The sequence below is a fragment of the Halichoeres trimaculatus genome, unplaced genomic scaffold (assembly GCF_033239565.1).
Source record: "Halichoeres trimaculatus isolate MK-OKI-2021-1 unplaced genomic scaffold, fHalTri1.1 fHalTri1_scaffold_4, whole genome shotgun sequence".
Classification (NCBI taxonomy): Eukaryota; Metazoa; Chordata; class Actinopteri; order Labriformes; family Labridae; genus Halichoeres; species Halichoeres trimaculatus.
In genome coordinates this window covers 32,886,379-32,900,381 of record NW_027437182.1, presented here as the reverse complement: position 1 = coordinate 32,900,381, position 14,003 = coordinate 32,886,379, and positions in this window count along the sequence as shown.

Sequence of the window (14,003 nt, the reverse complement as noted above, 5' to 3'; positions counted from 1 at the left end):
GTCAATGAGTTGTAAACATATACAGGGTCTGCATGTAAGGATTTATAAAGGGCTAAAATGGTGACATATAACCGACAATAGCAGCATCTTCTCCAGACAGCATCTTCTCCAGACAGCATCTTCTCCAAGCAGAGCAGAGTTATGTGTGAAATAAAGTGCAGCAGGAGACAGCAGTGAGAAGTGAAGCGGCACATTGTGTGGACATGATGGACTGTCATATTCTGAGCGTGGCCCATAATGCAACCATCACTGGTCCAAAGTGCAGGGTGTGTGTAGCGTTTACAATTGAAATGAGGCAGAGTGTAGGCATAGGGATCCTCATTATATCATTTCCCCGAGGGCTGAGGGCAGCGCTGCAGTCGGAAAAAGAGGGAGACAAGTGCATCCTCGCTGTTCCACAAAGACAGAGACGAGTAACAGTTTGGTTTCAACACCAATCTCCAAATGGCTTTTCAAACACGCACGCAGACCAACACTGTGGGGAGAGATCTGTGTCGGTGTCTGAGATTCTGGTTCATTTGTCTGCTGTTCACCATGGGCAAAACAGGCAAACATGGCACACGGGTCACATCTGATTCCCAACCGGAGACGAGATGGTGAGAGCGTGGCAGCGGTGCGAGGCAGCGTTGCAGCACTCCGCCATGTCCAAAAGCATCTGCATCAGTGGTGCTGATTGTGAGGCACCCGCTGGCGCTGTTTAGATAGTTTGACTACATCAAGCTCCCTTCCAGACGGCTCTTACTGGTGCGATTAGAGGAGGGTGAAGATGAAAGGTGTTCGGTGTATTTTTAAAATTGTTGATTTTCCGTGTAATGATAGCTCGTGCAATTAAGCGCTGGCTTCGGGCTCTGCGTGTCCTTGTGAAAAAAAAATCTCAATTATTTGTGTGTGGGTGTAAGTGAGAGTGGATGTGTGTGTGTGTGTCTGCCTATGAGACAGTTAAATTTAATTGGTCCATATTAGAGTTTTAATTATTTTTCGCCATGTTAATTTTTAACATAGTGGTCTATAGACGTTATTACTTGATACTTCTGGTGGGCTTTGATTAGTAGGATCATAATGAATTAATCACTCTTTTTATAAGCAGCCTGTAAAATATTTAATTATTAAAAGTACTGAAAATGTAAATTTGAGTTAGGATGTGCTTCTGTGTGATGTGCATTAAGTTTTAGTTTGTTTTTGTTGTTGTTTCATTTATTTTAAATGGGTTAAGCTGTAATGTTGTCGTTAAAAGCAAAATATTTAATAAGAAAACAGGAAAAGTGCACTCATAATGGCTATCATATTAAAGTAATTTTTATTCTTTTTCATTCTGAGTGTTCAGATGAAGAGGTTAAAGTGCAGCTTCATGCAGCAGCAGAAGCCTCCTCGTACTGTTTACTGAAATAAACTCGCCTGACAGCGAATGTTTCCTCATGGACTGAAACATACGCCGGCGTTTTCTTTGTTTCCTGATGTATAGCTCTCACAGTATGGATGACAGAACATTCTGTGTCTGTGTCTGTGGCAAAGCATGGTGGGTGTGGACGCAGGCAGCGATGGGAGCGGGGAGGGGCTAACCTGTAGGGGAGATTGTCAAAAGGGCTAAATTTGCCACGAGAGTAATTGTGCTGTTGCGTGGCATTCACTTCTGCTAAATGTAATCACTTTAAATAATGTCAGTGACATCCTGTGAAGTATTTGGTGGAAGAAAAGGCACTATGTAGGGCAGGCATCTTAGTGTGTGATCCCGACTGTCTGTGCGTTATCTTCTCTTTCATTAGAGATGAACAGCCTCGGGTTGGATTGGCGGGGGCGTGTGTGTGGATGCAGGGGGTGGGCAGTGGGTACGGGAGGGGGTGGCTTCACTGGAAATGGTAAATAGGATTATAAAGAGGGCTCCAGTGTTGCCTAGAAGACAAAAGTGACTGATGATTAGCTTAATATTTGTTGCACAACGCAACACTGGCTGAACATTGTGAACATTTATTGCTAGTGCCAGGAACTTTCAGCAAGCATTTCATCACACCCGACTCTGGCCCTGTGAAATCCCTTGTAATTTTACAAACAGTCAGCATGTTAGAGAAGCGAGGGGGGAAAAAAAGAAAGAGAACATGTTATCGGCGGCTGCCTGATGTGCCTTCTGTACCTTGAGGCTCGGTGCTGGAGATTTCAGCATGAACTTTCGACACTTAAATGCTAAAATGCGACTGATTTGGGATGATAATAGGCGCTCTAATAGGAGCTGATCCTTTGCAATGGCTTCCAGTCTTATAGCACACAGCTGTAATGCAATCCGAGTCGACAGTTAGGAAAAAAACTGGAGAAAGGCACAGATAGTGGAAGATAACACAACACAAAGCCCTCCCTCGCTGGCTGAGAGGGAAACATGTCTTGTAGTGCTCTGCTATGTATCAGGGTCGGTCGGAGGTAGCGGCAGATTGGAGCGGGAGCAGGAGATGGGGCAGGAGACAGTAAGTGGAGTTGGCAGAGTGAGGATCCAGGCGAAGGGGCTTGACGGTGTAAGAACGGAGCTGACCCCTCAGCCCTCCAAGATCCACAAATGGATGGAGGCGTCGGACGGGACAGGCCCGGGGTCAGAGACCTGCTCAAGGTTGACAAGAGCCGGGTCAACCTTCAGCAAGCCCGACTGTAAACAAGCTGCTGCAAGAAACCTAAAGGGCTGGAATCAGGAGTGCTTCCATGGTAATTCTTCACTTATTGCCATGCCGAATTGGCCTTGGATATTTGAGGGCTGCCTCAGAGGAAAAAGGTCTTGTAAGTGTACCACACCAGTGTTTGCTGCAGCTGCAGCAAAAGTCACAGAAATTACAGAGTAGTGCACACTTTAGATGTTTCCCAGTCACTGCAAGCTATCCTAAAGGTTCACTTCACCCCACATACATTATTTTGGCTTGCCCTCAGGTGGTTTCGAGCCATTCACATAAATTTTGGTTTTATTTACCATGGCTTGGAGGAATCCTGTCTCCATCCTGGTAGGGTGGATGTCAATGGGATTATCTACTGCTTAAAAAATGGTATTACAGGCCGTAATTGCTATAAATCAACATGTTATATATTTTTTACACTTTAGGCCACACATCAAAAATTCCTTTCAGCTCTGATGTATTAGTTTGTAAGCAGAGACATATTGACAGACAACCTGCTCGTTAACTTTCAAAACAGAAACACTTTGTTTAAAATACTTTCAGCAACGCCAGTTAAAATAAAATGTCCTTTTTTAGTACTTTCATCTAAAATTAAGTCAGATAATTTAATTTATGATGAAGAACTTGGTTTTGAGTTTAGGAACTATCCTTCCACCTGGTTCCATGTGGACCAGGCAGTTGACATTAACATTTTAATAAAACACACTACAGTGTGACTAGTGCAGGCATATTTAAAGGTCGAGTGTGCTGTATTATAGAGGTGTAAAAAATATTGATACAGAAATATGTAGGAATACTTTGACCTGTGATGAAATATTGATTGTTTTGTTAAAATAAAAAATTATATTTTAGGCAAGTTGGAAGTACAATACGTCCTCCGCACCTCCACTGTTGTAGTTGGCACCGAAGAGCTACTCCACTGTATGTTGCCCATAAACTGTTTAATAAATATAATCTCAAAGTACATTCAAAATGTTTTATTCCTAAACTTGATGAGTTAGTTTAAAATAATTTAAAATTAAATTTTTAAAGTGTAGTAGACTGATAAAATAATAATTATAGTCATGTTTTACAGGATATTAGATTTTTATGAGTAACACTGGTTACACCAAGTGACTTTCATCAGTTTCACCAACTGAACACATCTTTCAACCAACAATGTTTTTGCAACATTAGTTTAAGTGACAAACTTGACACACTTTATGTTTTCAAGTTTGTGTAAGAAACGCTGCATCCGACTTTTATTATTTCAAACTAGGGATGGGCGAGTACAGATACCAGGTATCAGTATCGGGCCGATACCAGCCTTTTTTCAAGGTAGGGGTACTCGTGAAGGCTGCAGATACCAGCAGCAGATACTCGAGGCAAGAAAATCTTACGTCGAGCAAGTCCTCCTCACCACTAGTTGCTGCTACTTGTTGCAGTTTAACACCACAGTAAATGTGGTCAGGTCCTGTTCAGACAACATAAATGAACCAGGTAGAGTAAACAGTTAAATTGTTTTATTTTTCACTTTAGTTTACTTTAAAAAATACTCAACTCTGACAGCTGTTAGTTTAATTGTGCACTTTTAATATTATTTTATTATTATTATTTTTTTAATTCTAAATTCAGAGAAAGTTGTTTGTGTTTTATTTGGACTTAATGTCAGAGTGACTGTGCTGTCTTTGATCAAATTGATCTGTCACTGTAAGTTTGAAATTTTAGGGTTCAAAAGTACTCGTGGTATCGGTACACGGTATTGGTGGGTATTCAAGAGGGAGAACGTACTGGTATCGGTTTGCAAAAAAAAGTGGTATCAATCATTAATTTCAAACACAATAAAATAGAAAAGTTGTTTTTAATTAAATGCTAACTGTGTAGATCACAATATATCACAATAATGTGATGTTGTGATATTATTGTATCGTAACCCAAGTATCGTGATGCATATCATATCATGAGTGCCAGTACTCACCCCTATTGTGTTAGCAGAGTAGGCTTTGTAGAAATTAAATATAATATTCACAAGTTGAATCAAAATCTGAGGCCCTTTGTTTATTTTTTGTTATTTTACCATAGGTTTTTAAAACAGCACAGAATGGACACACCAGTAGTTTAACATCTGTGTGTGATTTGTGTATTGTGTATCTTGTGGCTGCAAGAAATGCAAGATGAAGGAGAGTGTGGTTAGTGTCTGCAGAGAGTTTGTAATGATTGATGTTTTTGATAGGAAAAACTTGATAAATAAATGATCATGATTCTTCTGCATCTTCTCCTCAAAGGTAGCTTCACTGACAGAGGGAGTGAGCAGTGGAGTTTTTCTAACTGGAATCTGATCACTAGATATCACCATATATCACCATTTCTACACACTGTACCTTTAAGACGCAGGTGTTGCATTGACTCACAGGTTATCATTGAATATAACAACTTTTCTGAGCAGCCTTCATGTACGAGCAGGGAACCTGAAAGACACACAGGGAGGGAACCAAGTGGTAGTCTGACAAAGCGTCTACCAAGGAACTGCACGACCCTCAAAGTGATGTCATTGCCAGAGTGTGCAACATACAGTATCAGTGCACTGGCTTGGGTGCCAAAGCATGGCTGCCTTGCTGCCTTATAAAGTGAAAATCAATGAATCAGTGAGTCTGCACGCTACTGGGAATTAAATACTGGTGCTTGAGCCAGTAGTACAGAAATATCCAACTTCCCCTGTGGGAGTCAGTCCTGCTAAATGTGAATTCTGTTACTGGATAGAGGAGAGACTCAATACTCTATGGATAATCCACGAACTTTGACATTTAGTTTAAATCAGAAGCACAGAGTGTTTCAGTCTGTTTTCTCGATAATCTGAGGTTGTGGCTCAGAGTATCGAGAAAACAGTGTTGAACTGTAAAACAGTATTTCCACTGTCTTTAACTGAGGACAAGAGTCTTTAAATCATGTCTCTATGAGCCTGAAAATCCAGTAGGGGCACAACTGACGTTCATTTAATCCCATTCAAAATTAACAGAAGTTAAAACCTGTTGAAACAGCCCCCTTCCCCAGCTCCTACTGTGACAGAAAAGGTTCTGATGATTCAGTAATCCACATGCATTAAATCCACAGATTACTTCATATCTACAAAAGCAGTGTGATCTTCTCAATTTGTCATAATAGTTTTACTCAGGTAAACAACCTGAAGAAGGTTCAGCCTTTTTCAGTGATCCAGCTCAGTGAGATCCTGCTTTTTCAGCTCCTAAACAACTCCTCATGGTAGCGTTCTCATACAAGTGCACTTTATTTCAGAGTTAAGTTACCCACCTGTGTGTTGATGTTTGCTGCCACAGTGCTGCATTCATGCAGTGAAGTCAGTCAACATAAAAAGACAGTGTTAAAGAAAAGAAAGAATTAAAGGAGGTCCAAGGTTTTATTGGAAATGGGCATTTCAAGCATTTAAACTGCTCATTAGTCAAACAGAATTATGTCATGATTGACTTGTCACTGCCCTTTCTGTTTGAGTGTAGTTATTATAGACTTATGTAATCTTAGTTAGATGATGCATTTACATGTAGGCTGGACACAACGTGTAGGCCATTGATATGATGTCATCATTTCCGAGACACGTGACTCATAGGTTGTGTCCGAAATTATTCACTCATTCCCTACTCACTACTCACTATATAGTGAATTAGAAGTAGTGGAATATATAGCCCACAATTTACAGTTATAAGTTGGACTATATGGTCCACTACATCAGCTATATTAAACAACATTTCGGACACTACTGACTCACTCGCCAGCCGCTGACAGTGACTTAATTACTCATGGATGGCTGGGACTTTACAGTTATATGTTTTCTCAAACACTGCAAAACTGTATTGCAGCAACAGCCATAGAACGCACTGTTATCGGCTGAAAGACACATTGAAGGAGTGAGAAGTTTGTGTTAACTTTTATTTCTCTTAATGACTGATGAATGTAAAGATGGACGAGACCGTCTGAAAGGGCCTACACATTACATCCAGTCTTGAAAGAATACACATGCAAATATTTTGCATCCGGTCTAAATGATGCTAATGCTAGTTTGGCCTTGCAAAGTTTACACTTGACTAATTTTTTTTTTACATAAAAACAATTCTTCATTTTTGAAAACTGACAGTCACTGAGGTTTTTAGCTGGTTGTGAATCGTACAGAACCTTTCACATTGAAAAAAATATGCAGTACCTGGCAATTAAAATCAGTACTCAACCGTGCCAATTTGGGGTACTAAAGTGTGTGTTCATGCGGTGATAAACATGGATTGTTTGATGATAAAATCTAAAATTTGATCAATGTAACATATCTCAATATATAAACTTGCAATGCTGTGTTCATGTTCAGCATGAAGAATCACCTACTCTTCCACTCCCTTACAGTCACAAGGATGTGATTAGGTTCCTAAACATGGTCACGATTTTACAAAAATCGGTACTCAGTACTACAGACAGAATTCACCCAGTACCTTTAAAAATACTAAATTCAATACCGATCCCGAGAGCCGCACCGGTTTTACTGCTGCAGACGTGTGCCAAGCTGTTATCGTTGGAAACTATTTTTAAGCTTGGATGAATATATGAGTTACTGATCAATGACACAGACTAGTGAATAATCCACAGTACCCATGCAAACAGAAGCAATTTAAAGGCACATGCCACCAAATTACAAACTGATTTATGAGTAATTTATGAATTTTTGGGACCAAACAAACAAAAACACATTTTTCAAGTGTTTTAATGTACACATTATACTTGTTAGTCTGAATAACTTGTTTCTTTTTTGGGCATTTAATTGAATTAGTTGGGAATAAAAAACATTGTGACATGTATACAGTTTGTGTATATCAGTATATGGACATAAAATATGTGTTCATTGATATGAAACAAACTATTTAGAGAAAGAAAAAGCTAAATCAAATGTGATGACTTGGCAGCAGGCGAGCTGCTCCATAAGAGAACATTTACATGAGAGTAGCAGCCGTCCTGACTTGTGATAAATTGTAAGAAAGGCACAAGAAGGTTCAATTACCGCTGAGATAAATGTGTCTGTCGTCTAACTCAAGGAGGATGGGTTACAAAATAAACTTCTGCTCATCTGCGCTGTTCATCATCTCATCAACACGCGGGGTCCTGTGGTGACCATGTCCCGTACAGACAGACGGTTTGTCAAGAGTTTTAATTAGTAATGGGAGACCTCGGGGGGGAAGGGTGTCATGGAGAGGAGATGTGTTGTCTGTGAACTTATACATACATGAAAATGCTCTTCCTTTCATGGAAACTGTTGTTGGTTGTAAATTCTGCTGTATTTCACCAGTTAAATCATCTTTCCTGCACAGCGAGCGTTAACACAAACACATCTTTTGTACCTTCAGAGAGACTGAAGCCGCCAGCAGTGACACACTCGCCTGCATTATTATTATTTCTGATGCATTTAATATCCTTGGTTTAGGCTTTGAAGACAATCTTTGGGGAATTTTGAATCTAACCATTCTCTTTTGCCCTGAATTCCTCTCTGAGACAAAACTTTGTTAATTAGCACCATACCTATAGGCAGAGTTTTCCTTTTCGGAGTTTTCCCCTCATATTATTAAAGATGCTGCTGACTCTTCCCACCCAGCCTCTTCCTCCTCCTCCTCCTCCTCTGTTGTCTTGTTATCCAAACGTGCCATTGGCGTTTTTTACATGCAAATTCAGGCCAAGCATTTTCCCAGCATCCTCCCATACCATTAGCGGTTGTGGCCCATGGTTGGCCCCAAACGCTGGTTAGCGTGGAGTCTTCAGCTGTTTCTGAGTGTCTCCTAAAGGCCCTCTTTGCCGGGTCCACACCAACCCTGGCTTTGAATATATTCAGCAACCTTGTTCTGGAGTAGTTCAAAGTCCTCTCAAATCCAGCTGTCAGACTAAAGTTAGGCCTGGGACCTTTCAGAAAGTATTTTAGAAATCAGTTGACCTCACTAAGCAAAGAAACACCTTTTTTATTCTCCTGTTCTTTAATTTCCTTCAAGCTGTTCAGAGACAGTTTATATAATAAAAGAGTGACTTAAATATGGGAGTCTCATAGCAGAATAGTTCATTGGATTTATTTGGGGGTTTGTGTCGTTGACCAATGAATAAAACACCGAAAATCATGATGGTGGTGGTCTGGACCGTGGTTATTTTTCAAAACAAAAGCAGCAAAAATTAGTGCCATTCAATGCATAAAGCATCAGATGGCTTTACTTTGAAAAACTGGTGGAGGGGCTGTAAGCTGGGGTCTTCTGTACCCATGACCATTTTCTTTTCCCCTTTTCACATCTGATGTTACTCAGGGATTGCACTTATCAAATATCCTGAATAAAAAATTATCATGAGATTTGTCTAAAAATTTTACTTTGAAAACACTTTTTATTTCATCAAATTATTTTTTATATTTTAAAATTTAAAAATCAAACAACAGCCCAATTTATTTTTGTAAATCTGTTTGTGAAAAGAAAATCCAACAACTTCTGAAAAATGCATTCATGATGTGAGCAGCTCAGTGTTCATGTTGCTGTTGCTCTATGCAGCACTCAGCATATTTTTTATATTTTCATCAACTTGAACAGCAAAAAGCGGGTAAAAGATGTGGTCAGCTGGTGAAATTGATAAATGTTTGTTGAAGTAAACAATGTTATCATAAAAAAATCAGATTTTGCACAAGAGAGTTAGCATGGATATGATTGTATTGGTCTACTACACCAAAAAAAAAAAAAGTTTAGAGTTTAGAAATGAAATATTTTCAATATACTTTGAGATATTTCACAACACATAACTTATTTTATCAGTACATTTGCATAACAGCTAGGAAGGTGATTTTTTAAACATTTTTCTTGTTTCTATAGTTACACCATTTGACACATTGATAGGAATGATTCTTTAAATTGGTTTAAATGGTAGAAATGTTATATAAAATACTATGACACCAACAGAAATGTAAACTATGCATTTAAACAAACATCTAGCACGTTGTTTTAAAAAGTCTGAAGAGTATTTTTGATACCAACCCTTATTTTCCACTAACCCCAGTATAGTCTTAAATGATTAAGAGAAATTAACAATGAAATTGTAGTAATCTTGCTGACAGGTCTTTTGTTATGTCTCTGAATTATGAAGTCAGTTTGTGATGAGTGTATAGCTTTAGTTGGTTGGTTAGATTTAAAGAGCCATTAAGGCTTTAACTTTGCACTGAGATGCCTTGAATATGGTACACTGAGAAACAACATTTTTGAGCCCTGACAAGAATTGGTATTAATTTGAACCAATTTTTTATTCTTTATCATTGAAGGCCAAAAATGCATTTCATGTGTTGGTCCAGAAGCTCACTACTGCTGGAGCTTTAGCTCTTTTCTTTTGTGCCATGATGCTGTGATGCTCTACTACCCTGATGCAAACAAACACAGAGGGCATGGTTTATGGCATGGTTCTTCTATGTATTGTTCTAGAAAATGGTTGCATGTATGAACGAATAATGTTGTATTTAGTCTGATTTCTGATTACACTGACTCCACCAGAGGACTGAAGCCTGCGGGTGCTAGCTCTGCAAACTGATCTAACAAGATCTGCTAACAGACTCTGTGATCTTGTTTTAGGTCATGTTTAAATTAACTGGGCTCAACTTTAACTCTTTTCTGAGACATGTTGGTTACAAATTCAGATTTAAATCTATGAAAAGAAATATATTATTTTTAGAACATGCAAATTTGCATGACTCACTTGAAAATACTTCAGATAGTAAAAATCTATCCTGTTTACACAGCACTTGTTTTTTTTTCCTCTAGCAAAACAAAAACTTGCTCCCTTAGCGTTACATCACTTATGGTATACTAGGAACAAAACTACAGCTATTAAAAGCCCTGCTGCAGAGTTTAAATTTAAACTGTTTATCTGGATGAACACCCACTTATACAAAATAGTTGACTGTCTTTTGAATAATTACATTTACATCAGGCCTTTGATTTGCCTCTAACTTCAATAATTTGAAGCGATAACCTCCGGCTATGTGATTCACACTAAAGGACTGCTTTACATTGCCAAAGGGGCAATGCTAGGTTCTCCCCCATCACACAAACGGATGTTATTCACAACAATATGCAAAGTGCCAGCACCTGGGACTCTCAAAAGGAAGTAGATGAGCATTAAATCACTGGAAAGTCATTATTCAAAGAAGTTCTGTATTTTTGTTTTCATAGCATACTAAAGTGCATGATTTATCTACCCTGAATAGGTAATATGGTATTACATATCATAACCCTGGGCTTGATGTATTTCACAGTGAGGCAATTTACAGTATACATAGGCATCTGCATGATGATGCTGAGGCTGTCTGAGATGGTGTTTTATGTCCGTGTCTGTTGTGACTGCCTAATAAAGAATATAAAGTCAGAAGTCCCTGTCGCTCTCAGCTCTGAAGGATGTGGACCCTTCAAATCCCTTCTGGCCTCAGCTGCTCTGTGTTTCACTTTGTAAAGAGTTGGTCAGTTTTCTCTTTGGGCACTTGGGTGTAGTAACGGTGTACTTTTTAACCCTTGATCTAGATCCATGCAGAGGGAAGGAGAGGGGAGAGCCGTGTTTGAATGAGCCATTCCTTCTGAAGCTGCAGCCAGGCAGGCTTTAACAATGCTGTAAAGCATAATGACAGCCCCTCAGAACAGCACCATGATCACAGGCAGTAAAACTATGCAGATGGTGGCAGATGATCAGCGCCGTGTGGACGGAATACAAATGACGGCAGTCCGATAGAATGAACTGAGGATCCCGTTAGGACAAAGGCACAGTAACGGCCGCCTCTGGGATAATACACAGCCTTCTGCTGCGGCTGCTTTTATGACGGCAAACTTTTCATTTGTGCAAAGTTATTGAAGTTATTTGCAGAAAGCTGCAAAACTGACACAAGTTCATGTTGCCCATTAAATCCCATATGAAGGGTAAGTGTGCTTCCATTGTATGTCCTATATCGGTTAATACAGCTGGATATTTACTGAGGCAATTCGGGTTAAGTACCTTAGATACACAGCAGCGTCCCAGCTGGGATTCCAACCTTCTGGTCACAAGTCTGCTCTTTTAAACATCCCTGCTAATTGGGCTGTGGGTAGATCTCAGAAAGTGTTCAGGAGACCAGCTTTCCCCTGGTTATCACTGCCAGACGCAAAGTTTGATTTCACTGCTCTATAAAAAGCACACTCATAGTCATGTATATGAAGTATGAGAAGGTCTTCAGAGAGGCAGCAAGTCAAGGAGTAGCTCACTGATTGTGTTGTCCTGTTTTTACACCTATTGGTATTTGTTACCCATAACATTTTTACAACATCAAACCTTTTCCACGGTATAAGGCTGTATTCATGATGTAGCCGTTTTTAAGTTATTTAGTTACAGACATTTTTTATTTCTTTTGCCTTTTCTAAGGATACATCATCATTGAATGAACGGATGGATTTAGCTCGTTGTCCACTATAGTGGTGGTTTTCAACTTTGTAGTGTAGTGACCCCAAATTTAACGAGCAAAGGTGACCCCCCCACCCCCCTCTCCCAACCATGCGCGCAATGCTGGTAAAAATGGACAATGAACACTATCCGCAGTGCTGAAACAAAAACAGTGCAGGTACAATGAAAAACAACTGAAAGAGAAATTTAAAAAAGGGTTTTTAGGGTCTTTGTAAATCTTACTGTTATTCCACTCATTCTGTCCCTGCAGAGATGTTTATGTTTTGTAACAACAAAACTCCTAACAATATTTCATGTCTTTTTAAAAAAAACTTTTGCAGACAGCCAAATGACTTTAACTATGATTTAATGGGATGGCTGGGCCAGTGTGTTTGTACAAAGCAGTTGCATTCTTGGTTTTATGTTGGACACAGCCAAAAAGATCACTCTCAACTCTGAGGAGTCATGATGTGCAGCAGTGTGACTCAGTGATGGCTGGTGTTGCCAGATTCTGTGTATTTTCCACCTACATATTTAAGGCCCATTTATATTGTGTTTAACTGAGAAGGCTCAATGGAAATCTGGCACTTTCTTGAACAGTGGTGATTACTCTAAGACTGCAAGGGAAGCTCAGCTTCTCCTAAAATGTCCCCACAAAGTGGTGATATGTACTGTTGTGTGTATATTTCATTGACAAAACATGCGCTAGAATTCCTCCATCTTTTGTTCAGAATCAGCTACCTATCACAGGTAACTGGTTCGACCTCCTTCTCATTCAGCCCCGCAGCATCTCAGTGCTTTACCACAGTAGGACGCTGAGCGTCTTCTGCCTTCAGCGGGGAAGCGTAGAGTGGGTTGTTCCACTGTGGGAACTGGACGGTCATTGGATAAACACTGGGCTTTGTCCCGCCCATCAGACGCTCAGCGTCTCTGGGGGTCTATGAGGCAGTGGGCTGGCCTGGACTCTGGGCTTCTGCATGATGATTGGATGATCTGTCTGAGGCCAAATCCCTTTTTGATTGACAGTGAAATGAGCCAGTCAGCGATCTTGAAGTATAACCCTCCACCGGAGCATCTTCTGTAGAGAGGAGCTTCTCCTCTATAAAGCGGCTCAAGTCTAGCTCGGCTGGCCATTTAGAGAACACTGGTAAAATCCCTGGAAAAAACACCTGGTTGGTACGACAGGGTCACAGACCATTTTCTTGAAAAGGAACATAGGGTAGAATTTACGTTTAAATAAATAAACAAATTTATGATGTAGGCCAAAAGAAATTAGCTGCCCCTCCTTGACTGACCAGCAGCCGCCACTGCTCTTGAACAAAGTTAAACTGTGAAAGGGCACCTAACACTGACACCAACCACTGCAGATGAGGTCAGCTCTGCCACATAATTCAAGTGATTTAAAGGGACATTTACACTACAACAGTTTTAGGGTGAAACACTAAGGTATTGTTGCGTTTCTGCATCACATTCACAAGACAATGGCATTTTACCCGACCTAAAATGCAAACTTTTGAAAACAGCCTCCAGAGTGGAATTTTTCTGAAACACTTCTGCCACTGTTGCTGTGTAAACACCAAGTTGGTGTTTAACAGTCCAACAATACCATTGTTACAATCGTCGTGGACTACCATGTTGTGCTTGTGCTACTGAATCCGCTGAATCTGCTGACTGTCTTTATACAAAATGAGCATCTGTTGCTCCACTTCTGCTCTTAGCATTCACCAATACACCAGACGATCGACTCAACTGTACTTCAGTGGAGATCTACCAAAAGCTGCTTCTGGAGAAGACAGTTATAGTGCCAACTACAGGCCTGGCATGCTTACTGCAGCGTTTTTAATCCCTCAGCATTTCTGTTTAAACACAGATTTTTTTTGTCACTGCGTTTTCGTGTTTTTGGATGAAACGTGTAAA